Source organism: Acipenser ruthenus, chromosome 24 (genome assembly GCF_902713425.1).
Source record: "Acipenser ruthenus chromosome 24, fAciRut3.2 maternal haplotype, whole genome shotgun sequence".
Classification (NCBI taxonomy): Eukaryota; Metazoa; Chordata; class Actinopteri; order Acipenseriformes; family Acipenseridae; genus Acipenser; species Acipenser ruthenus.
Window position 1 is genome coordinate 26,896,133 of NC_081212.1, and position 24,362 is coordinate 26,920,494.

Genomic DNA, 24,362 nt, shown 5'->3' on the forward strand with positions numbered 1-24,362 from the left:
TTTTCCCATTAATGTGTGGAATTCCAATAGTTTTTATTAACCTATTGATATCTGATCACTTAAGAAATTGGCACGTGTCCCAACCATATTGATATCCCAACATACTTAGAAAAGTTTACCACAGTAAAATTGTTTGATACGTTTTATGTATGAGCAAGAATAAAAAACACCAATTGGAGCTGTTCTACAATTAGTTCCACTAAGATCTTCCCCACAGTACAATCTGTTTCCACAACCCTGGCTACGGGTAATGGCCCGCAACACCTTGTTTGAAGGCTGAGTGACAGTGGGAATGTGCATGCCTGGGGGCAAATGAGATTGAAGCCTCTGTTACGAGCTCCAGTTTGAATGCAGATCCGTCTCCTGACCCCAGTGCTGTGGGATTGCAGCCCATTGATATACCACGGTTCCTGTGTAACTGTTCAAACCGGCTCTGGAAACTGTTGAGTGGTCTCTGTCTCTGATGTATCCCTCCAGATATTTATCTCACAGGCAGTGTTATTTCCAATACCTCGGCACTAGCCACCCACAACGAATCTGCGATATGATCTTGGATAAACAGGCTCAGTTTACCAGGGCTGCTGTGCTCACAAAGATACATTATGTGAAGAAGGCTTCAAATCTTTCCCTGAATTAGTGGAGAAACCCATTACAGTTGTTCCGTTTTCATTTCCCCTACAGTAATCTGGTACAGAAGACACTGCAGTTTCATATGGTAAGGCTGAATGCACTCTGCAAGCCAGGACATGAAGGATGTGCACAAACTGGGGTTCACTGAGTATTATAATGAGTTTGAATAAAGAAAAGGGTATGCAGGTTAATATACTGTATACGTGCTTTATTCATTCAGAAGCCTGAATCTTAAATGCCATGTATTCATGTTGCATTAGGTGAGTAAACAAACCTGATTGGTCTAAATTGTTCTAAATGACACGACACGGAGCCACTTTCATTAAGTAGTGCATGAACCCACGTGCCATCTGCCCTGCGCCAGAGGAAAAAAAAAAACAGCACTGGGTTTGATTCTCAAAGCGTTTTACTCCAAATCACACCACCCCCCGTAACAATGCAATGACACATTAGAAACGGGAAGAAGAAAAGAACACATTTTGCAAGAGGGGTTCTCCCCTCTCCCCTGCCGGTGATGTCAGGAGGCACTCAGATCAAAGCCGTCGCTGATATTTTTAATTAAACACCCCACGCCACTAAGCTCACTTTCCACGCTGTAATTTTTATAATGGCTCTGACAGGCGCTCCGAAGCTTGACTACATTCCAGCAGTGGTGCCAGATTCCCATTTCTCATTAGCTCCTGCACCACAGATTGGGCAATGTTTAAATTAATAAGGAATTGGAATCATCAGCTGCTCTGGCACCGGGCCAGGTGCATTGTGGATGATGGACTAAACTAAAGAGGCTATGGCTACAGCAGTTGAAGGTGACTTAGAGGAACACCTGCCTCCCAGTGAGGACAGCAGCTTTCATGATTTATGTGTTAAATGCACAAGCTGGATACTGTTGAGTATATTTAATGCATTGGCTTCTAGCTGGCGTATTTATTGAAAAGCCACCCATTAACAGTAACCTAGCAATAGCACCCTCTGCTGGAAGCCGTATGAACTTTGTCTTTTAACCTTCACTGAAGTCAAACTTTTATAGGGTCGGATATGTGAGTTCTGACTGTGCTCGCTTCTGCCACGACAGCATCGTCAGAACCAAGAAAATCAGCAAGTGAGTATTTTTTTCATTTGCTGGGGGGTTAAAAGTAATACTAGTTTTTAATTATGGTATGCCATCATCCAATATATGCCTTTTTGTTTTCAATACATAGGCACCTGGGCTCTTAATCGTAAGGTTTGCTTGTGTAAGGTCGGAGAAACTGCGGGTTTTCTGCCTTTTCTGATTTGAAGCACTCGCCACCGTATGTTCTCCATATAGGATTCCAAGATAGCGTTAGATTGCTGGAAGACAGTATCAACTGGAAACTGGAAATTGACTCTATAGTTCACATGAGGTGGCATCTTGCTTTTTTCTTTATATGCTTTTATTCTGATTTGAACAAACAGCTATTTTGCAAATTAAAAACTTACCCTTGCCAATGCAGTATCAGCTGCTTTTTATTATAAACCTTTTAAGATGAAATCGCAGCGCTTAATGCACACATTAACTCCCAGCAGCCCAGTGTTTGTACGGCAATTAGAAGATACCGTGCCGGCTGATTTCTCAGGCTTTAACATGCAACGAAAACACATTGAAATGTGCCTTTAAACGATTGTCTCACTAACTATGTTCACTTGCCTGCAATAATGTTGATCCTTCAAAGCCTTGTATTTTTTTTTCTCCTTGTCTATCTAATGGTAGATTTAGTCTCAGTGTTTGTAGAGTTTCGCTATGTCTGTGGGGGTAATCATGGTCCCTATTTCCTGCTGTTTTACAGCAATTCCAAGGAAAATATACAAAGGGCTGCAGCATTAGATGTTGCATAAGGGGACTCACAGCAGTTCACAAGCAAACAGTTCAGCAGGAATCTCCAAACAAGACCCTGGGGAAGATGGCATTGCAAATAAACCACCCTCCCAGCACTGAAATAATCCAGGGGGGGAGAGCAAGGCAGTCACTGTGGAGCTGCCTTTTTATCAAAAACAATGACAGTGCAAAGGGGTGATTGAAATACCAAAATGCAACTGGATTCCTTTTCAGACCTTTTTACTGCAAATTATTGTTGGCATGTTTTTTTTCCCCTTTCTGAACCCCAATTAAATTCCTAAACAAATAATCTGTAGTTTGGTAGTTGTGGTGCAGCTCCATTCTGACAAAAAATGTGTGCTGATGAAGACGGGATAACAATGGACATTCCTATCCCAGCCTCCCCTTCTCCATTGTTTGCAAACCTTGATTGCTTGAGCCGCAAAGCCAGAATAGTTCTCTTTGTCGATGTTGTTTAGTGGAGAGATGTCACTTTACTAACCCCAATCCATTGAAGTGGATGAGTACTGAAGTCCTACAGTTCCTGACAATCTGTTATTGTAACAGGATCTTGTTCTGAATTGGTGCCGTGCAAAGGGAACGCATGTGTCATCTTCACCGCTCATTGTGCTGTGATTTCTGTTAGGGACTGTATATTGGGTGCCGCGCTGTTCTGTCTTGTTCGTTACACCATCCTGTTTCATTTCTCATCAGCTGGAAACATTTCTGGCTGAGTAGCACAAAGCTATTTTCTTTGTTGTGCAGAGAGGAAGTGCTTATTAACTTCTTGGCCTCCACATTCTGCCATTGTAAGCTTGCTTGTCTTTCATAAATAACCACTTTGTTGGATTACGCAGCACTCCTGTTTTTCTATTTACACATCAAATGTAAATGACATCAACAAACTGTCACAGCGAAGATCAGATGAGTGCCACGCCAGTGCTGGGAGTATTGTTACACTGTGCGAAGGCCACTGATGGGAATCAGACTTTCTATTGCGTTGGTGTTCTTCCTGCCTGTTTTGAAACGCCCAACTCAATATGTCAGCTCACTTACAGATTCAGGAAGACAACGGGCAACTTCATTTTTTACATTATTCCTGACACGACCATGTTCTTGTAAGTGTCACTAAGAGGTTCACTCATTTACTTCAATGTTGAAATGTTTTCATTGCCACAGAGTGCAAATGCAAGACATCTGATACTCATCTCCAGCTGTAGCTGGCTTTACTGAGTTATCAAGCTTGTAAATATTGACAGGTTAAGATAACTGCCTTGACATCACACTGGTATCAAAGCCCTCAATCCCGTAATGCTGATGCTAATAAACAATGCTTTGCATTCGCTCCCAACAAAGAGCAATGGTAACGTTTTCCATCTCACAGTAAACATGCATGAATTGCATTTGTAAGCAGAGAGTGAGGTCCAAAACAGACAGAGGACTTTTTTCTTAATATTAACAAGATTGAAGCGTGGCTGGATGGGTGTCTCCAATAAACGTCCCGACAAATCACTAAAGAGAGAGATTGTGTGTTCTAACAGAGGCCCCCTGTTCCACCCCTGCCTGAAACCGGTTCTGTGGCTTTAAAGCTGTCTCCTCTGAAGTTGCTCAGCACTGCATTCACATCATTTTCTTATTCGTCTCCAGCAACGAGGAATAGGCGTCTCGTGTCCTGTCAACACTGCAGTTATTATTACACCGCAGAGACGTGTAAAACACAACTTTGTTGTTTGTATCCAGTTTAAAAAAAAAAAAAAAATAGAAAGTGCTATTGACAATTTGGAGTGAACGGCTCTGAGAATCCCACCCTGTGTAATATTTAAAGGTATACATTTTTGCGGTTTGCATCAATACTGGATTAATTCAACAGTGTTCCATTTTGCAAAGTTCTAATCCTTCTTCTTTTGATGTAAACACACTATTTCTTCTGAAATGGACTTTTGCCAGATGAAGGGACCTTGTAAGTTTAAAATATTTTAAACTTCTATGTTGTTTCAATAAAAGTGATGAGCTTTTTCCAGTTGTTTTGTTGTGTTTCTCATTATTGTGAAATGGACTGGATGTTTTCATGTGTAAAAATGATTTGAGAAACCTGTTTGTTTGTAGTTTTTTAGTCGAGCTGCTTATCTTTTTTCAGGATCAGATTCCTTGGTTTCCAGAGTTCAGCCTGACTTCATTAAAGCCTCGTGTGAAGACCTGGGTGGCCCGAGCTTCAAGCCCCTGCTCATTTGTTTATGTGTGTGAGTTTTGCCAGAGTGGTAGCAATACAAGAAAGCATTCTGTCAATTGAACGCTGTGACCGAGTCAGCTTCACTTTCTTTGTTTGCAACCCTTGTTCAAATAAGTTTGCATAATTCTATAGATAAATAAATAGAAGTCTTTTTGACCTGCGAAGGACAATCAGCAATCTCCTTGATTGCTCCCGGCTATAGTTCTACAGATGGTTGTTTATCTAAATCCTAATCCCAAATGAATGGAAAAGCACTTTATTCAATAAGAACAAATACAAACAAGCCTACTACAAACTACTAACTTTACCTTCCTTTAATACGGGAGGGTAAAGACATGCCTACTGAGGGCTTTGTTTGATGTATCGTCTGGGAGCCACAAGATAAAGTAATGTTGCAACGATGGCAGACTATAGCTGAAAAAACAAATCTAAATCATGGGATGAATCTTTTCACTCTCTTTCCAGAACCAATATTTATCTGACTGGTGGAAAGACTTGATACACAGCATCCTGCCCTCATGCAAATAACAAACTCTCTTCAGAGCACGTTTTTTTCATTTGCATGCGTTATCAGTCCACTATCTGAGGTTGTTATTTTGGAGCACAGTACACAAAGCAACCTCCAAAAAAAAAAAAAAAAAAAAAAAAGTTTACCTAGCAATAAAGCGATTTTGCCAAGTTAAAATAATGTTGTTCTGGATCTAATCATCCAATTAGAGCCAAAGAACAGCTCCCTGGGATCTGTGTGTGACTCTGCACTTGATTGCATTTCAAAGCCTGCCTCCAAGCTGATTGTGACTGAGATAAATTCACAGATCTGGGAGGAATCTCTCTGTGTGCATACTGTGTGCAACGTGAAAAACTCCATTTATCCACACACGCACACGCACACGCACACACTCGCACACACACACACACACATAAGGGCAGGAAGGGAGGGGCTTAAGCCCACCCAGACCCCCCCGTGCACGTCACTGATGTTAGGATAAGAGGTTTTTACTTGGATTTAAAAACTGTATATATGATTTTGCTTCTTAGTGCCTTTCCATTTTGGATACCAGCATATAAATACCCTTAGTGTATGCATGCGCTTCTATATACAGTAGCAATACTATTTTGGTTAATTAAGTTGTATACTGAAGAGAGCCACACAGATAAACAAGTATTGCGATGCCAAGATTAATATTTGTTTGCTGTTTTCAAATTAAAATCCCCCTCACAGGCAGCTTGTTACTTGGAGAAATAAAGCCACTTTCTACGCTAATGTGGAAAGTATGAGGCGGAAGACTTCCTCCAATCTGAGCTGCATTCATAAACATCTTCATGTTTTTTGAATTTTGGGATTCATTGGGTCGCTAGTGATGGCAGCCACGAATGGGGCCTGATTGACCTAGACATCAGCCAGCCCTGTCTGCAATCACTGGTCCATCCTGGTCAGAAATGGTAGTTTTTAAAATTTGCAAGCCATTTTAAAAATGTTGTCTGCACTCTAAAATGAACGCTATAGCTGTAAATCCGTGCCAGCGTTTTATATACCTGCTGGCTATCCAGTAAGAAACCAGTAAATGCTCCACTTCTAACTCTCTGCAGTCAGCAGATAACCAGCTGCTGCTGGGATCCCTATCATTATTAACGCCTATGTAGGTTATGAGGAGCCTAATATCAGGGTTTAACCTAGTGGGAATGGAGACACGCCCCCTCTCTAGACAGCTGTGTTGAGTAAGTAGAGCAGGACACTGGTCAGCTCCAACCACAATCCTGTTATACAAGTATGTAACTGTACCTGAAACACCAGCGATAATAAACATTCAACTGTGTAGCGTCTTTGTTCCTGTAGTGATGAACTGGTAAACATTGACTACACATCTGCATTGGAAATGCACTGGATCCTATGAAGGGAAGTTGACTGACTCTTGCTACGTGCATCAGATGATCCTCAGACGGTACTGGATTAAGTTAACGTTAACAGCGGCACATCAGTTGAAGTGTGGGTTGTATATTTATAAGAATCAACGGACGCAAAGCCCTCTATAGTCGACGAACAGAAGCTCAAATGCTTGTGATTGCATGACTTTAAATAGAGGTGTTGGTCAAAAGGCAATTTCTATGTCTCTCCATGCACCGCCGAGAATAATTTGTGACCAATAGTGGTGAAGACAGCAATGAAAGTAAAGCACACTTTTAACATATCCTTTTTCTAAGCTCGTTTTCACAAACAGATAATTCAGTAGGGGACAGTTAACTGTAATTAAAAATACTACTACTACTACTACTACTACTAATAATAATAATCATAATCATGATCATAATCATAATCATAATAGTAATGAGGATGGTATTTTTACCGAACCGAACGGCTCACACAGCCTCACTGTCCTCTTTGTACTGGCTGTCCGTTGAAGGGACGCTTGATTTTTGCAAGATGTAATTAAATATGTAAACATTGATAATCACAAGCATATTGTTCTTTTGTGGTATGGGAAGAGATGGAAAATACATATTTCATGTGTTTGCTTGTGAAGCAGGCATGAGTGGAATCCTGACAGGCCTGCTGAATGCAGACCGGACCCGCAGGCAGGGTACAGAATTCAAACTGCTTCCCGTTTAATTACAGCACTACTGACGGATATCGCTAAGGCCCCTGCAATGCAGCTTCCATACATGGCACAGATAGACTGGACCCGCAGGCAGGGTACAGAATTCAAACTGCTTCCCGTTTAATTACAGCACTACTGACGGATATCGCTAAGGCCCCTGCAATGCAGCTTCCATACATGGCACTTTAAAAACAACTAAAAAGGTTGTTTGAGATTATGTGTATATATATATATATATATATATATATATATATATATATATATATATATATATATATATATATATATATATATATAATATACAGTATATTGTTCTTTATACTACAGTAGTTTCAAACATTTTGCCAGTGAATCATAAATGTAAGATTTTATTAACCATGTGGGTTTGTGGTAAAACATTGGGATGAGGTAATCCCGGTCATTTACAATGGAGGGTTTCTTTTAGAACTTTATTTCTTCAGAGGAAAAAAAAAAGTCCTCTTTAGGTTGTTAAGAACTTTCTGACTTGAATTAGGAAAGGATTTTTCGATACTCTGGTTTCTTTTGGGTTGTAGCGGTTCAGTATATAAAAAAGTCTGTTTGATGTTTTTTATATGCTGTGAGTTTTTTCTTAACAGCCTCTACTTCAGTAGTTTTCAAACATTTTGCCAGTAAATCATAGATGTAAGATTTGGTTAACTTTTATTAATATACATTCAAATCCTTTAAATGTCACTTCATTAATGGTGGCAATAAACTTATAATGATAAGAACTCAATATCAGAGCAACAGAGTCCAGCCCCACTCAGAGTGAGTGCAAACCCCATACAGCACTAAAGGAACAGTAAAGGACGTGTAAATGACATCTGAACCTGCTGGCTCTTCAGTGCGAGCTGTGTCCTTCAGTTTCGTTGCAGAGTTACTCCTCTCATTAATCTCTTCAGGTACACTAGGCAGCCTGAGGTCCGCTAGGATTTGCTTTGGTCTTTTTTTTAATTCTATAACTGGAACTCTGTAGAGGTAATTAATACAATGTAACTTCATTCTGGAATGCAAATTAGGATTTTTACTTAATCAATGCATTCTTCTCAAATGAACTCAAACCAATGATGTGTGTGTGTGTGCGTTTTGTAATGTATTTTTGTGTTAAGCATCTGCAATTCAGTTATCGGGGGGGGGGGGGGGGGGGGAATGAGTTGATTGCTCCAGACTAATAATGCAGCCGCTGTCAATCTTGATTAAAAGGGGGCTGGTATGGTAAGAATCGTACCCAGATTTCTACTCAAAGCAGCCAACACTTTTCTCTAGCTGTGACATGCTGTGAGGTTGTTGCTTTATGAGTCGTCTCCTTCCTCTATCTCAGTTTCAAACTTGAATTCCTAAGGAGCTGCCAACCATTAGCTGTGCTAGTAATGTGGCTCGTTTCAGCTGCAGATCAGTTTTTCACATCTTTCATGGATTGATCTCATTACACAGGGACCAGATCTGATTGTGAGTTAATCAGTAATAGCAACAGAATCAAACCAACACACATTACAGGGTTTAACATTCAGGTCGTTCTCTTTTTAATGCAGCAGATTGTGTGTGTGTGTGTGTGTGTGTGTGTGTGTATATGTGTGTGTGTATATATATATATATATTTTTAATGGTTGTTGTTTTATAGACCTTTTCGCAGTTGCCTATAATGCCTTTGGCATGGGAGGATTCCAGGTTGAAGAAACTCTAAAGTAATTACAGAAGTCTGAGAAAATGAACCATCAAGGGAGAGACAAGTTTTAACCCTTACCCTGGTATCACAGGGTTGTCAACAGCACTAATATAAAGTCAGTGATATCTAAGGCATGTCTGCAGTATTGTAGGTATGAGCAGGTGTTGTAATAGAGCCGTGGGGCTGACATACCGGACTGTTGTATCCCTGTACAGTTCTACACTAACCCATTACAATGCTCTGTCATTACAGGTTTCTGTTGTTTTTTTGCTTCTATTCTCTCACTGCCACTGCAGACTTGTGTCCTTCTAACAATGCTGAAACAGACACCACTCCTGCTGTACAGGGATGTGGTCTGTGCATAAAACGCTCTTTGTGATTCGTAACAAATGACGGTGATTAATGCTGTGTATCCTGACCATTAAAGAAAACCTCACCCTAGCAGGGCAGGATACATAATGATAGCCTGGCGTAGTCGGGCTACATGAGCCTCGCTGAGTTATTAGAAGAAAGACTGTGCTCTTTGTTTGCACTCCCTAAAGGAAAAACAAGGCAGACGCGCATTTATCAACGTGTTATAAAGTCAATAATTACCACAGCCATTTCCAAACACTATCATGTGTTTAAAAAAGGTTTTGTTTTGACCGACCATTGAGATGTTAAAAAAAGATGATGCGTTATAATGCCCTTCCATAGTATTGTCCATGTAAGCTGCCTATTTGGTCCTGATGTATAGTCATCATTTATGTGGATACTGAGAAGTTCATGACCAGCTTGTGGGAGTCCCAATTCAATTAACCAAAAGAATTGTAGCTAATAAATTCATTCAAGAAACAAAGGAAATAGGGTTGAATCAACACATCATCAATGGTCTTCAGGCTCACCTAAAATAACGACATGCATGTGTGTTGATACCAGGCTATCCTAGTTATGCCTGAGTACCCAGATCCACCACCAGACAGACTGGAACGCCCCTCTCTTCGAGTATTTTCCATTCATTTCAATGAGCTGTAATGTCTCAAATGTCCAGCAGGTGGTGTTGGTGTATATACTGTGATGAATTCTGGATGTAACCAAGAAGGGAGGTGATTGAAGTTAAGGAATACAAAAAAATACTATGCTTAAAGGTTGTTTTGTGCTGAATAGACTAGTATTATACTCTGTGGAGGTTGATTAACTAAACAGGGTGTGGACAGGGCTACAGAATGCTGACTTGCAGCCTATATATATATCCAGTGTAAAAAAATAACACCTTGTGGGATCTAAACACAACCACCCCTTAGCACTCTATGTAACTCTCCTGCCAGTGTCTCCCTCCCACCAGTGATTTATTGACCCCCTTATTAACTAAAGAAAATAAAAATGCAGTCTGTTTAAATTGAGGACAACCAGCTGCGGCTGTACATGGTGAGATTATTATTAAAATGTCATTTTTCATTAGAGCATTGTTGCATTTTATTTTGTAATCTGTTCATTTATATTTGAAGGAAGTCTTGAATATGTGTTGTAAATAGCCGGGGTGCTCTGATTATTGGTACACTGAAATAATCTGAAATAAGTCAAACTGCTAATGTTACAGAACTAGCAAGGAACTACTAAGGTGAATGCTGGAGCACCTAGTTGAACTTTAGTCATTTATTTGAATTTAAAAAAGATGTTGACTTAGCATGGTGGTAAATTCTTTGTGAATATAGTGTCTATATTTATATATCTTTGTACTTAAATAAATAATGAGTTCGGGTGGCAGTAATCCTGCCTGCCACCTTCGACACCTCCCAGTCAGCCTGTGCTGTCAGATGTATTAGTTAATAAATGGAATGAAGGTATAGAATCAGAAAGCACCATAAACATGTCCAGCTGCTTGGCTTGGGACTTTGCCCTCCAATGTAACCGGAGACTGGTTCCCTTCAAGCTGCTTATACAAGTTTATTTGTTTTACTTTAATATCAAGTGCAGTGGGAAGAGTGGGCAGACGACAGACAACGGCACTCTGTTTATAACATCCCCATATTCAGCAGCGTTTCCATGATGGATCTTAATGCATTCAAAACAAGCTTGTTCAGTCTTGCTAATTATGGGTTTAAAAACTGTGGTTAAAGCAAAAAAAAAATGTAGCGTTCATCTTTTAAAATGCGCTGTTTAAAGTCACACTGTACTTCGTGCTCAAATGCGATGCTAATGCTCATTTTGGGTGTTCTGGCAGGGAGCCAGGGCCACTAATGAATAAACGCGTATTTTTAAAGGCTAATGCATACACTTGGCAATACCATTTCATACTCAATGTCTGTCTTGTAAGTTATTGGGTATTGGTTACAAGCCAATCAGAGAGCAAAACACTGTAAATTAGCCAATAAACTGGTAGCAGCTTATCCAATCAGAAACAGCTTTATCCAATTAACCTAAAGACGAAGGGAGTCTCCATAGCAACAAGCGCTCATTACCATGGCAAAAAAGGAATACAGATAGTTTATTGCTGAATAAAGTGTCTTATGTTTGTTTTATATTGCTGATGTGGGTTATTTAGACATAAACTAAAACGTTCTACGCTTTTATTTTCCAAGGAAGTTGTTGATGCTCTTCAGTTATTACTAAAATATGTCTGAATACACAGGGGACTTTTTTTTACTGTAATTGTTTAAACAATAGATATACTAAACAAGGAAGTATGGCTGCCCTTTAACCCGCAAACCACTCTCTTCTCAATGTAATGTGTGATGAAGTAAAGTTAATAAGTGATGCTATTCTGCCAGAAAAAGATGAATTATTATTATTATTATTATTATTTATTTATTTATTTATTTATTTATTTATTTCTTAGCAGACGCCCTTATCCAGGGCGACTTACAATCGAAAGCAAATACATTTCAAGTATCACAGTACAAGTAATAATACAATTAAGAGCAAGATAAATACAATGACTTTGGTTCAAGCAAGTACAAGTGTGACAAAATACAATTCAATGATACAGCAGATAAGTGTCAGTGATAGTTACATCAGGATATGATTAAATACAAAATACTACAGATTAAACACTTGGCAGATTACAGTACTCTGACGTACAGGATTAAATGCAGTAAAATAGGGGGCAGATAAGAGCAAGTAAAGCGCATTTAAGGAAGGGTGATAAGTGTTCCAGGCGAAGAACAGAGGAGTTCTACAGGTGCTTTCTGAAGAGGTGAGTCTTGAGGAGGCGCCGGAATGTGGTCAGAGACTGGGCAGTCCTGACATCTGTAGGAAGGTCATTCCACCACTGCGGGGCCAGGGTGGAAAAGGAGCGGGCTCTGGAGGAAGGGGAGCGTAGAGGAGGTAGAGCCAGTCTTCTAGTGCAGGCGGAGCGGAGAGGTCGAGTGGGGGTGTAGGGAGAGATGAGGGTCTGGAGGTAGCTGGGTGCAGTCTGGTCAAGGCATCTGTAGGCTAGTACAAGAGTCTTGAACTGGATGCGAGCGGTGAATCTTTTATAGAGAAACACAAGTGACATATATTACTGAAAGAGGGAATAAAATAATCTGTTAATGTCAAGTGTCATGATTGTCGACAAAAATATATAGTCTGTAGTGGCAGGCAGGGATACAGTATATAGCCATGTGACAGGAAGGGAAGAAATATACAGCCGTCTCTCCCAGTAAGAGTGCTATGAGAAAGTGCTTATACCACTCGATTGAATGTCAGACTGCTGTACAGCCTTCAAAGGAAGCTCTTATCATCCTCCATCTCTGGCCGCGCCTGCTTGTGGACAGAGAGACAGCCTGGCCTATTACGCATCACGGCACTGAGATAAAGAACAGCAAAAACTTCAATAAAATAGGAATGTGGAGCACACTGCACAGCATGCAGGCTTTCAAACGAATCAGACAGGAAATACAAAAAAAAACCTCTTGAGACTCTGTTATGGGCTGGGCTGTGTTTGTGGAGCCACAGGAATTACATATAAAAACGGAGGCAGCAGTAACTACAGCCCTGCATTGTAAGTGCTGTGACTTGTCATTACTCGGCATTCATTACAGCACATAGGTGTATAATAAGCCAAGACGCTAAGTATGTCTAAATGTAAACTATTGAGGGCTTGTAGTCACTGATTTTGCCCACAAAATGACAAGAAGGGTTACATGTTTCTGCACTTATTATTATTATTATTATTATTTATTTCTTAGCAGACGCCCTTATCCAGGGCGACTTACAATCGTAAGCAAAAACATTTCAAGCGTTACAATACAAGTAATACAATAAGAGCAAGAGCACTCTTAGGTACAGCTATTTCTAAACATCACGCTTCACTCTACGCAGTGTTGCTGTGTTACCCTTCCCTGGCAAAAAAAATAAATAAAACACACACATCATTCTCATAAAGTGTCTCTTTACTAAGTGCAACTCTGTAAATAGTCTGAAAAGAAAAACAGCAATTATTGAGGCCTGTGGAGGTACTTTGAGTCTTTTCATTGACTTTATTGAGATTTGCCACTGCAAGGTTTAGAAACGTATGCCAACCAGCATTTAGAAACCTACCTGCAAAAAGCAATTGATATATACTGTAGAATTCCTGATTTGGTCATTTTATTGGATAGTGTTTTTACTATCTGAAAATATCATGCTAATGACATTTTGGAGTAATCAGCTTTGAGAATCTAACCCACTAAGTCAATTTGATTTGATATCCTTACCTTGAACTGGCCACTTCAATTGGAATAAGCATGTGTTTTAAATGTCTGAGGGTATGAAAGCTGGTCAGCATTTCATTAGTATCAGACGAGAGCTCTGAGATGATTTTGAAAGACCTCGCTATTCAGACCTACTGGGCTTTCATCATTGAAATTTTCCGTCGATTCTCAGAGGAAATGAGAAAACCGTTGAGCACAGGAGTATTTCTAGTTATATTTACATTTCTATTTTTGGTCTTGTAATTTGGCCTGTCCTTTCTGATCAGTTTCAGATTCATTTCGGTAATGTGTTCAGGTGGTCTTTTCCAAGGCCAGCTTTTGTTTATAATTATTAATTACGTTCTTTTCAATCCAGTTCAAATCCTTTTTATTTAAAGTTTCTTCCAATGAAGTAGAGTGTGTTTGAATCAGACTCAAATATGACCTCAATACAATAAATCACAGGCTTCCCTCAGGATACTGGCTGTGGATTCAGCACCCCTGATACCAAAACGCATGTCTAAATTCTGCCTCCAGAGCACAAAGGTGTGAGTACAGTATATATTGCGGATCTGGTGTAGAAAACAACTTGGATAATGTAGACTACTGTTCTGTAACAGGAACCTTAAGACACATCTGAGCGCCTGGGTCTTTTGTTTTTTAAAACATTTTATTTATTTCATTATTGATGCTCATGTTGGTCATGACAAGCAGGCCCAGCTGTAAAATGCTGTACAGTAAGCCAGCAGTTTGGCTGATCCCTGCGGGTGCAGGTTGATCAAATTAACGCCAGCTAATGCCTTAATCTGTGTGTTATGAAGTCCTTCAAGTGGAAATCTTATATTCTGAATATCCCCACTCTAGCTTCAAAGGGCTTTCCCTGATGAATAAAATAAATGAATAAATCTGGCTGCCCCATCCATCACCACCTCCAATGAAATGAAGTCTCCTCTAATTGAATGGGGTCTCGATATTGGGGTTTGTTTTCCCTGGTTGTTGGCCTGGCACTGGCCTTGCGGTTCAGTGATGAGATGATGTCTCCGCTGTCCCCCGGGAGACAGGGGAGTGTGTCCGCCTCTGTAGAGCTGGTGCTGAGCACTTGTGCTGTTTAGGTTATAAGAGTCCCTCAGGGCTTTTGATGTTGCTGCGTTTCTTTATCTTGATGGCAATTAACTGTTTCACGTTGGTCTCTGTACTCTGTCAACAGAATGAGTTAGAGGGAGACATGAAAATGAGAAAGCCTTCATCTACAAAGCCGGGAAGCAGATAAGCACAAACAGGAGAAGGGGTTTATCGCACAGATAGAGCAGGAATGTACAGCAGTAATGTACAGTAAGGAAGCGGCTCACTGCACTGCACACAATGTACAGCAGTAATGTACAGTAAGGAAGCGGCTCACTGCACTGTACACAATGCTTGGTACACAATGCTTTTTCCATGTATAGTATTGCCCTTTCCAAAAAGTTTCTGCTTAGTAATAAAGATGTGCATATTAGTGTCCAGTAATATCGGCGGAGACAACACTTATAAACTGCTTAACAACCATTAATAAGTACGTTTTCAGACTTTGACCATCTCAGATGGTGAATTCTACTGATCTTTTATGATTATAGTAGTGGTAGCAGCAGCAGCGTTTCCATCAGATCCCTCCAGGAGCACCCATTCCCGCATGAAGCTATTATGATCCATTTGTAAAAATGAATATTAAAGGAAGAATTGTACTAGCACAGTTTGTTTGTATAGAAAAGTGTTGTGCAGCTGGCCGTGTCATGTGAAATGCATTTCAATAATGCATGCATTTCCACTTTGTAGCTGGGTTCATTGGGTCTGTTATCCAGAACAGAACACCTGAAACCAATCTATTAAACATGTGAGCAATACCAAGCTCTGCGCTGGCAACATTATTAGGTGTAAACAGCTGTGTTATTGGACATGTTTATATGATGTTTGTAACTGTTTCTAATTACTTGTTATAATACACTTCAGATCAGGGTGAGTATTCAGAACAAGCATGAGGGAGGTACTGACTCACTTGCGTAACAATTAACACATATATTGTTTTAATAGCTTTCCGTGTCTCATCATTACAGCCTCTTTTATTTTTATTTCTAGGAACAAGGGTGCTCTTTTTCCTCTGCTAAAATCAAGGAGGTTTGTTAATCAACAATTGGTGTGAAATGAACATTCAAATAGGTTCCAGAACTCTTTTTCTTGGACAGAGTTATCACTAACAGTGCTGTTAGTGTTGGCAGCTGGTCCACCAGCTCAGAATCTCTCACCCAGCAATATCAAAGCAAGACTCTGAGCTAGCAAGGTGCTGCTATGTCAGATGAAGAGTCCATACAGGAGTCCAGCACAAATCAGGAGATTAGCATCTGAAATCCCTACTAGATTTGAAAGCTGCACTGCATAAATACAACCATTTAATAAAAAATCTAAAACACTGGTACCGCTATGTCTGAAATACTGCCGCCTGATTTTCACCAAGCTCTGGTTCGGCTGAAAAAAATGCGCCTTTTATCCTGAATAAAAACCATACTGTGCTATAGCATCAAGAGTGTGTTGTAATAATCACCGTTATTAGTCCCACACCACTGAAATGAAGGACTATGCTGTTGTCTGTATTTTGCAGTGTCCTTTTGTGCAGGTTGATCAAAATGAAAATAGACAAAATATGTTTTAAGGAACAAAATAATCGTACAAGAACGCTCTGCCAAGTTTTCTTTACTACTTGCCAAGACCACAAAAATCATGGAAAATTCAAATGAGTCTTTCATGTGAAGTGACAGAATTGGTATTAGGTAACATTTTCTGGAATTAGTTTGTTAGATCTGTCCTTTGATGCATGGTGCCTTCAAACCAATTATTACCAAGATGATCGAGTCAGAACTGTTTTTTTGTTGTTGCTTTAACCGTTAACAGGGAGAACTATGCTGGGAAATATCCTCTGTAACTAGCTGCCTGAACTCTTGCCTCGTGATTCGTGGGACTAGGACCGACAGCTATGGCCAAACGTTTTGCATCACCTAGAATTTTAGGATTGAGACAATTAAAAAAAAACAAAAAAAAACTATATGAACATAATTTATTTTACTTAACACCATGTAATCAAAGAAACTTCAAGTTGATATCGCAAAAGTGTACCGGAAGCCATAATAGTAGTACAGTATTTCATGTTAGATTATACGGAATACTACAAAGCGGTATGTAATTCAATATGTTAACGTAACATTATTGAGCAGGTTTCATTCAACCTTTATGAAGCAAAATGAGTTCATTCTATGGGGTGATGCAAAACTTTTGTCCATAGCTGTAGAATCAGTGGGGTGCTCCAGGCATGGGTTTGACTAGTGAGTGAGCTCTCCTTCTCCCGAGCTGCACTTAGCCTCAGTGTGAATGAAATTGAACCAGGAATGTGCTTGGTCTCCTGCCACTGTCACATCGAACTGTGTGAGAACAATCAGGCTGTTCCATTATAAAACCAGCCAGTGCTGCAGGGTTAGAGAGCTTAGTTATGAGTATCTAAAGTACTGTTTCTGTGTATTTTGAATTGTTCATTCGGTCCTAGGGAGTGGTTGAATCAGTGCTGTCTCCCATATGAAAACACTAGGTTAAATGATAACCCTTTCTAATAAGAGTCATTCATTCCTGGAGTGCCGTTTTCATTCCAGGTCAGTATTATGAATTGATTTAGTTCATTAGTACCCCATCAGATATGTTTAATCGGTTCAATTTAACAATTAGGGATATGGTTGGAACAAAGACCTTGACTTGAAGTGTCAAGATTGCTTACCCGTGTCCTATTCATTTGATACATATTCACGATGCATTCCGTACATCTTAAGACCATGAGTCGACATGATGAACGTTTGAAGGGGGGACCTTTCAAACGTTCTCTGTGTTTAAAATAAATCAAGCAAATACATTAACCCTCCTCCTTGCATCGCTGTTTCAAAAGCACTGATTCTGCAGGCCCCTTTAAGAACTTTAGCGAGCACTGATGTCAACCATGATGATGTCATGCATGTGGGCGGTGGTGTGATAACTTTAATCACAAGCCCCCCCACATGCACAACTGAGCATGCAAGACTGGCAGTCTCCAGTGGTGTTCCATATCGTGAGAGTGAAGCCAAGTCCGTGTGAAATGAGGGCAGAGGTGCGTCGACTAGCAGAGCCCAGAGATTGCAACAGCACTGAGAATGTGCTTGAGAACGATAACTAGCCAGCATTGCTACTGCTACCACCAGCCTTGAGGTTGCATGCGCCATTATCGCTATCATAAGCAAAACAATTCTGTGTGTGTGTGTGTCGTCAGCCAGAAACCTATCTGTAACATCTACAGATTGGTGTTTGTGAAAGTGCTGATAAGTAGCTTTTAGTCCTGGAGGGCCAATTTAAAACATGGTGTCAACAGAGACCTCCAAGGGTAAGGGTCAACACTACCTACAGCTCGTATACAGGGATCTCTTAGGGCTGCAGTGCCACGGTATGCTCCATTTGCTGTTTTATAACAGCCCCAAACCAGGTGTCCTTGCAGTGAATGTGATTCACCTATAAGCCACTGTTATGGGGATGTAAAGCTGCGGGAACACAAAGCCGCTTTTTCAGGAACAGTGGCTCGAGTCCTAGTTCCAAGAGACCGGGAGACCAGTTTGAGGAGGCACCTTTGCTGTATCAAACCCCAAGTCTCCCCTGGTGTGCCATGCAGTGACCTGAAACATGTGTCTCCTGATACCAAGTTCCAAGCCACACTAGTGGGTGTGTGTTTCCTCAGCTTAATAGAAACAGCAAGTGGAGCACTCTGCACCCCATGGAGTCTGGGATGACCTGGCACTAGCAGTACTGCTCGTCTGTAATGTAGATGCATTACAGAATGCCTCCAAGTACAGACAGCAGCAAGCAGTCCAAATCGTCATTAGTACAGTATTTAAGGAAAAAACACAACCCCAATAAGGTGCCAAACATGAAATAATCAACAGAGGCATTAATGTAGGGTTTGTATCTAGTCTAGTAATGAGTTGTTTCTTATTTGTGTTGTTGTATAATGCTGCAGTTACTTAACAGAAAAAAAACTGTCCTACTCTTTTTTTCCTCCCCCGAGAATCTTATACATCCTTATTAATTTTATTTTTTAATTTCCGATGTGATTTTGTTTCCTTTTCTAACGCAACCAATGATATAATTGCATTTCTGAAATTAATTCAATTTGTGAATTAGTTCATTGTACTGCAAGTCATAATGGAGGGTTTTTGCACGCACTGAGGATTCTATAAAAGCCTAAAAATATGTTGGCGGTGTGTATTGCTTATTTAATAAAAGCTGGCAGGATTTTAAAGCTTTCTCTCATAAAGAGGCCAAACTGATGCCAACGCTTGTGCCGCTGTTTGAGAGAAGAAGAAGTTAAAAAAAAAAAGAAGATGGATTTCACTTTTGACTTGAGACAGCTTTGATTAGAATGCTTGTCTGTTCATCCATATGTCCAATTTCTTAGCTTCATTAATCCTGTATAAACCCACTTTGTCGGCCAAGTTTAACAGAGAGGGCTTATGAGGTTACTGGGCTGCAGACAGTGCACACTTTGTGATAGGGTGAGATAAGTTATCTGAGGGCTGGTGTTTTCAAGGCTGCCTGGGATGGCCATGTTGTAGACGCTTCCAATACCCAGAACAAATCATTCAGTTGAATAGCTAGTAAAGTATTCGTCTTTTAGATAAACAATACGTGCAATGATTGGCAAGGAATGGGTTTATATCTTACCTCATTCCATTTGGTCCCTGCTGTGCGCCAGAGTTCGCCTCCTCCTCCCCAGCCTTCTTGGCTACGTCTAACTGGGAGGGCAGCTATCCTGCCCCCCTGTCTTCCCTACAGTCAGCCTCTCCACTTATCTGCAGGCTAATTTATGGGCAGGGGTATCTCGAATGGCGAGGCCAAAGACCAAAGAATGTAATGTGAAAATATGTATAATGTAACAATGTTGTCAGTCTAAGCTTTAATCAGTGGCATGATTTTCCTGACTTACTGAGCAGTGGGAGTGCTGGTCTGAATGGAAGCTGGAACAGCACCTATGGCCCTCAGTGGTAGCCATTTGAGGCCTGGCTGTAAGCGCCAGCTTCACAGCTGCAGGCAATCCACTGGGCTGCCAACTCAACGCCCTTACACCCAATCATTTCCCTGGGTAAAGGAAGGCCTCACGAAAACGTTTTCCACAATCTGTTACGAGAAGAGCCCGTCCTAAAAGCTGGACAGAGCAACGGCTGCACTTGGTCATAGCTGGCATCCTTTATGTTCATTAAAAAAAAAAAAAAAAAGTAGTTTATTTAAAAAAAAATAATAATAATGAAACATGGAAAAAAGTGTTCCAGAACGAGAAAATAAAATGAATGAAAAGTAATTCCAGCAGAGTTTTACTCCAATAAAATGCATCAAAAAAGCATTACTTTGGTTTACTTGTAAAAACAAGGAAAATTCATTAAGACAAGTCTCTTTCAATTTGCATTTTCAAGAGGTCTTGATGTTGAATTCAGCTCAGCTGCTGGACATATTGATGTGATTATAGTTGTTTTTCTACCTAAAAATATCAAACAGCTAGACACTGATACAGCTGAATTCTCCTCGACTGAACATATTCTGCTGCTAAGACATGTGTCTGCTTATTCAAAGAGCCTCTGTCGCTTGTTTGCAAAGATTTTGTCAGGTGGCTGTCAATACAAGGTTTGCTTGTACAGCTATGGCCAAAAGTTTTGTATCACTTAGAATTATAGGATTGAGACATAATTAAAAAATGAACATAATTTAGGTATTTAACATTTAATCAAAGAAACTACAAAATTATATTGCAAAACTCTACCGGAAGCCATAATAGTAGTACAGTACTTCATGTTCGATTTCGAAATGTCACATTTTTCAATTTCTCAGTTTTTCATTAAGTATATTGAAAACTACAACGTGACATGTAATTCAATATGTTAATGTTCCATTATTCAGCAGGTTTCATTCGACTTTATGAAGCAAAGTTTGCTAATTCTATAGGGTGCTGCAAAACATCTGGCTGTAACTACGTAGTTTTGGCTGAAACTCGAATTTTGGCTTTGGCTTCGTGGACATAAAATAAAAGGTAAAACAATGCTTCAGCCTCATATATGCAACATTTAGCTGTCTAAAGGTGCTGTTCACAGACTAGAATACAGGTATCACACACACGCTCTGTCTCTCTCACGCACACACAAACGCCAGCACAAGGATATTCAATGACAGGCCGCAAGCATTACCTCACCTTTCCACCAGAGATGCCAACAGACAACAAAACATGCCAAAGTCAATAGGCTAATTAGCTATCCACTGCTTGTATGTGATTAGGGTGTAACAGTATTATTTCATACATCATTTAGGGTAAAAAGATTCCTGGACACAATTTTTAAAAATGGATGCTTTACCGACTACATAAGAACATTTGAACTTTTTGTTATGAGGAATGTCAATTCGGCCATATATATATATATATATATATATATATATATATATAATAGGGAAGCTGTGGAAGTCAAGGGAAGCTGTGTTTAAAACAAACAGTGGAGGTACTTCTAGGATTTTGATGCCATAGTAACTGCAATCATTTATTTCTATTTATATCCATTAATGTGCTTGTGATGTCATTTTACTACATCGTTAATGATGTAACGATCTACTGTTCCTTTCTGTTTAACCCTCAGGCATCCTGGTATTGAGTCTATTTATCCATTTGCCTTCCTTTAATCTTCTGCATTGTACATTATCTCATTGTGTTTCTTCTAAAACTACGCGGTTCATGTTATGGTTATTTTTTGTAGTGTTGAGCCATTGCTTTTGTATTTCTTCTGAGAGATGATTCTGTATTCTGCTGCACCTGTCTCTTCTGCATTTGCATCCCTTCTAAAAGCTGTATATATATATATATATATATATATATATATATATATATATATATATATATATATATATATACAGAACCCTCCCTGGCACACTTGTACCCACAGTCACGAGGGGGTTGTATACTGTATGTAATGTATACTGTGCATATTCATTGGTTCAGTAATTATCACACATTCCTTTCTTTATATGTACACCATCTGTTTCCATGCTGAAAATATGAAAACATGGTGACACTATAAAAAAAATTCAATTAAAAAAAAAAAAAAAAAAAAAACTCTTTCATGGCCACCCTTCTGAACTTTTAACCTGCCGGCGAGGGACTGTTCTGATTTGAGCAATATCGAGGCCTTCAAGGTGGTTTGAAGTTGCTGTGAGCAAGGAGGCTCCAAGCTTCAACTCGAAATATGGGCAAGGCCAGCACTCCAGCCCTTTCATCTTCCTGGAACCAATGTAATTCAGGCTGACAACTGAGAATCCACAACGTCTCTGATAAAAGTAACCATCGCTGATAGAGGCTGTGTTACATAGCTTGGGCTTGTCTGGCCAAGGATATGCTAACACATATATATATATTACACATTCAGGAGTTGCAATATATATGGATGTTATGAGCATCAACAATTTACTCAAAGCCTCCACTAGTGCTTTCCACGATTATAACAACTTTGACTGTTATTAATACAGCTTAGTTTGGGTGAGAAGAAAACCAAGCTTGTCATTTAGCAATCTTTAATTCACATTGATCAGAATCTTCAAAAACTTGTGATCACAACAACTCAAAGTAAACTATACATGAGCAGCTAATATGAAGTGTAGTAGCGAATCCATCACATTTACCCAGTGGTTCTCAACCGGGGGGCAGCAAAGAAACCATAGCTCTCATTATTGATTGCTGATCCTCTGGTATGTTTGAGCTATCAGCAGGGCTCTGCAATGAGCTTATAACAGAGAAAGAGGGAGCGAGAGATGGGAGGGGAGGGGTGAGAGAGAGGAGAGAGAGGTGGGAGGGGAGGGGAGAGAGAGGAGAGAGAGGAGTGAGAGAGGGAGAGGGGAGAGGGAGAGGGGGGGGTAAACTAGTGAGCGGGGTTTTGATATCTGTCCACTTTTTTATTGGTGATTTGGTTTTATATGTTTTCATATGTTTGCAACAAAATAAACATGCATATATGTCTAGCTTTTTTATGTATCCATAACAAAAATCACAGGTTTGTTATATTATTTGATTCCTGAGGGAAGAATATACCTGCATTTCGGATTCTGCGACTCCAAAGTGTTGGTGAGAGAAGCAGAAGAAGCTCTTAGTGTTTTTATCTGCCGGGATCCATACAGTGCGTCTGAAAGCAGCCCTCTCAGTGGAATGGAATCTGAAATATTCCCCACAATACCACAGTGCAGCAATTATTCCAGCTCCTGGTTTGGGGCCAAGACAGTAAGACGACAGTGTGTGCTAACAGGGTCAAAATATTTATACAATCAAAACAGAAAGGGCTGCCTCTGCTGGGGGCTTCTTCCTTGTGCAAAATAAAACACTAGATACTATCAGGTTCATTAACATAGTGACATACAGCAGCGAGCAGTGAGAGGGCAAAGACCTTGCACTAAAGTTGTGAACCCATTTGAACTTTTAAGTATTTATATTAAATAAAATAAAATGCATAAAATTTATTTGTTAACACAGTGGTAAAAATGTGGCACTGGCACACTACCTTAAGAGTCTTAACAGGAAGAATAAAGTACTGGCCAGTGAATGATTATGAAGTTACTTAAATGACCTTTTTGTTGAAAATCCATTTAACTGACCATAACCAGGCTCATGCAAATTGTTCTATAATGCTTTATTAATATTATTTCACAGCCCTCGATTAGAATTAATCTTGAACTGTCTTGCCTAACCCTGCGAACCCTGTTGTGCCAGAAACAAACAGACTAGAACAGTTTCATGAATAGCAGACTTTATTTAATTCAGCAAAACAGGCTTCCTCAAATGAAACGTTTCAACATTCTTTAAATGCCTTGTGATACGAAGCTTTGTGAACAAGGCCTGCTGTTTCAAAGGTTGGTGTGGGTTTGAACATTTTCAATTGCAATTTTGAAACTTTTGAATCATATTGCCAAGTAAAATGAAATGATCCTGCTGTGATAAAAACAAGAAAAAAAAAAACAAAATAAAGAAATAGATGAAGGTAACTCACCAGAAAGTTCGATACAGAGAGTGACAGCCTCTACCCCTGGCGGTTAACACAGGAGAAACAATTTTCTGCACAAAAAAAGAACCGTTCACATTCTTTCCAGATTTCCCCCTGTGTCTCTTTCCTTGATGGTACTACTGATAGTTTTCACTCACACTCTACAATTAACTGGCCCAGCCCTTTAAAAAAAAAAAGTTTGTAGACTTTGAAAGGAGAAAAAAAAAAACCCTTGCTGCCAGTGTGTCTGCCTCCCAGGTCCTGACAACATCCGATGGTCCGTGTTATCAGGCCTGGCTGGGCTACACGGGCAGACATGAAGCTAAACAAGGCAGTGTTTATCTCACCGAGGCTGTATTCATTACACAGTGGGACGGAGAACTCCCCGGCTCCACTTAAATCTCTGCCAGGCATGGGAAAGTGATAGCAGACCCCCGTTTCACAATAGCTTTCTGCTGCAGTAACAATGCCACAATACAAAATCACAATTCTGCAACAATTTCAGCTTCTCACAGCATCCTTTCAGTATTTTACTACTAGGCCTTGCCAGATTAGGGAGTGAGCAGCAGTATCTAGAAGTATGGAATTTGCCTTGACAGGTTCCAAATGTATGAGTAACACAAACACACTCACACACTCACACACACACACACACA

General features: G+C 39.9%; 1 long non-coding RNA gene across 2 annotated transcripts; it reads right to left on the minus strand.

The window, feature by feature from the left end:
- Positions 1 to 11,783: 11,783 nt before the first annotated feature.
- Positions 11,784 to 24,087, minus strand: LOC131700612 (uncharacterized). Of its 2 annotated transcripts, XR_009308447.1 has the most exons (4): positions 23,713 to 24,087; positions 22,764 to 22,884; positions 22,358 to 22,458; positions 11,784 to 14,809 (listed from the first exon to the last, which is right to left on the minus strand). It is a non-coding gene; the product is annotated as an uncharacterized LOC131700612 (long non-coding RNA). The 2 variants fall into 2 exon arrangements; XR_009308446.1 differs by lacking the exon at positions 22,358 to 22,458 and having other exon boundaries at positions 11,784 to 12,430; positions 23,713 to 24,076.
- Between the last annotated feature and the right edge of the window lie 275 nt (positions 24,088 to 24,362).